The sequence below is a fragment of the Nipponia nippon genome, unplaced genomic scaffold (genome assembly GCF_047370975.1).
Source record: "Nipponia nippon isolate SJK-2023a ecotype South Korea unplaced genomic scaffold, ASM4737097v1 scaffold_2, whole genome shotgun sequence".
Taxonomy (NCBI): Eukaryota; Metazoa; Chordata; class Aves; order Pelecaniformes; family Threskiornithidae; genus Nipponia; species Nipponia nippon.
In genome coordinates, this window is record NW_028262336.1 from 131,015,108 (window position 1) to 131,017,962 (window position 2,855).

General features: G+C 48.6%; 1 pseudogene; it reads left to right on the forward strand.

The window, feature by feature from the left end:
• Nucleotides 1-1,086: 1,086 nt before the first annotated feature.
• On the forward strand, nucleotides 1,087-1,815 carry LOC148055973 (olfactory receptor 52K2-like; annotated as a pseudogene).
• The last annotated feature ends 1,040 nt before the right edge of the window (nucleotides 1,816-2,855 follow it).

Sequence of the window (2,855 nt, forward strand, 5' to 3'; positions counted from 1 at the left end):
ACCACTTTGCGATTACTGCATCCTTTACCCTACCTGGCGTCTCTGCACCTGGCTCACAGTGCTGTGCCTGAGCGGCAGAAGGTGGGGGAAGCCCACCCAGCTAGGATGAGACCTCTGGTAGAGCTAGAGAGGAAATTTTGGGGGCTGCTGGGCACTTGGGGTTGTTGGATGCGTCTCCCAGATATGGTGGCAGTAATTAATTGTTTGGGTTTTTGTAAAAAGAGACACGGAAAGTCTGCTGGGACTCTGGCCAAGAGAAACAGCTTAGGGAGAAGGTAAATCACTGCCCTGCCTCCCTTCTTCTGCAGCAAGGGTTTCCTCCAACTCTGAGAGGCAAGAGTTAATCCTGGTCTTCTGGAGCTGAAGATGAAAGAGGGAGAATGACATGAGATTGCCCACTGGAAACCTCTGAGCATACAGCTTAGTGATAAACTCCCCAGCTGCAGGGCAGCTTCTGAAGTCTGCTCAGTGGGCTGGAGAGCCAGAGGTCCTTGGAGAAAAGGAGCTGCTGCTTTCAGCTTGGTCAGGAATATGGTGAGTCATCCCAGGTAGTCAGGTACACGAGCTGTGCGAGGGGGGAGGAAAGAGAGGGTCTGAACCAAGCACGGATGTAGGTCCCAATCTGTTGTGGGATGGAAACACAGCTTGAATTCTGATGATGCATGATTTTTTTCTTAGTTTAATCTGGGAACTCATAAGAGAGCCTGTGCTGGGTCAAATCAGAAGTCCTCCTCACCTAGGATCCACTCGCCAGCTGTGGCTGTGCCTCTGTGCACAGCTGGCAGAGCCTCCCCAAGGAAAGAGAGGTGTCTTGGATCCAAATAAACACCGAAGAATTTCATATCTGAACAACGGTGATCACGCTTTTTACTTGATATCACTTCACACTCTTTTTGATAAACTCCACACACTGACCTTGCCATGATTTAGTAACAAGCAGAATAATAAATCAACTTCACACATTATAAGGGAATTTCAGTGAAAGTGGCACAATCTGGGCATGTTTTGCAAAGTTTAATGATTCTTTCTATTATGTTCTATTGAAAAGAAAGACTTTTAGGTGTAGTTTGCAAAGGATGCCTCTCAATGTCAAACTCTCTGCTTCCAACAGCACGACCCCATACCTTCAGTGCTTGCCCTGTGCAGATGTTTTTTCTTTGCACTTTCTCAGTCATGGAATCGGTGGAGCTGCTGGCCATGGCTTTCAACAAGTAGGTTGCCATCTGCAATGCTCTAGCCAGGGCAGCTGGGCTCATGTTGCCTCTGCCTTTTCTCCTCTGTTGCCTGCTGTACTGCTGCTCCCACAGCATCTCCCACTGCCACTGCCAACACCGGGCAGTGGTGGAGCTGACCTGTGCCAACACCAGGTTCAGTAACATCACCATGGTTCTCTTCATCGTGGGGTTGGATCTGTTGTTCGTCGGGGTGTCCTACTTCAGGATCTTGAGGATCATGTTGAGCCTGGCATTGAGGAGGACAGACTGAAGGTATTTGGGACCTGCCTCTCCCACATCTGCATCATCCTCGTCTTCTGCACCTCTGTGGTTCTCCCATCAGTAATCCACAGGTTTGGTTGCCACATTGCCTCTCACATGCACATCTTGATGGCTAATTTCTAACTCCCATTCCCCCACCATGGTGTATGGTGTCAAAACCAAGCAAATCCATGACTGCTCATTGCTCATTGCATTTTTCTCTCAAGAGAATCTAAATTCTTGCACATCCCATCCACAGGAGCATGTACAGACATCCATACAACTGCACATGCAAATTGCAGCCCATGATGGGCCACAGAAATTAACCCTGGACACATAACTCTGCAGCAAGTGCATGATCCACTTTAAATAGCTTCCATCTCTTCTCCTCAATCTTTCCAAGTTTAAGACTTGAGAATTGTGAGAGGATTGTACATATGTGCTGAAAATGGTAGCATTTCAGCTCATCACTGCCTGCAGCAAGCAGCAAAGCCTGCTTGGCAGACTGAGGAGGGTGCGAAATCCAGAGGTCAGCCTATGTAGAACTGGAAAATTTTCAGAGTATTCAGCTTTGACGTCACTGTGCTGATAGTGACCTGGAGGTAAATAATACCCTTGTTTGAGCTCCACAGGCTGCATTTCTTCTCTTTTTGTGTGCTAAGGAAATGAGCTGATGGCCTGCAGGTCTTCTCCAAAGAGCTATTGATGCTGCTGGACCATTTAACTAAAGTGGGTGGGGGAAAGAGGGGCCAAGCCATCCTGTGTTGGCAGGCAGCTGGGAGAGGAGTGAAGTTTGAGGTGCTGACCCTCGCTGCCAGGAGAGGGGGTGGGTGGTGGGTGATGCCCACTCCTCCAGCACATGGCACTGGCACAGGCACAAACCAGCCCGGAGCCCCATGCCTGCTCCCAGCCTCTTGGCTAGATGTGCAGTGGCCAATGACATGTCTACCTGGAGGAGGGTTGCTCACATTTTCCAGCATGAACTCTGAGAACAGTGTCAGTAACGGTACGGTTAAACCTGCTGCATGCACCTTATCCCCCCTCAATAGCAAAGGCAGAGCACTGACCCCTTCCTCCACCCCTGTATGCACTGGGGGGCTCAGGGGATCAGCTCCCAGGGTCATGGGGAAGAGCACAAACACCTGTGAGCACTGGGGTTTTTAGCTCTTTTCAGTTGTGCTTGTCCTCATATGACTTAGATGTGATTTCTGTTGCCTGAGTTATTTATTGATGTGCTAGGCTGCTGCAGATCTGATTCATAGATCGGCACTGCAAATAGAGCACAAAAGAAGAAAGAAATCCATAATATTTCTACTGAATTAATGTGTCTACTTCCTTTATTTTCTCCAAGTCTTAGAATAAGAAATGTGTTTTGCTGCA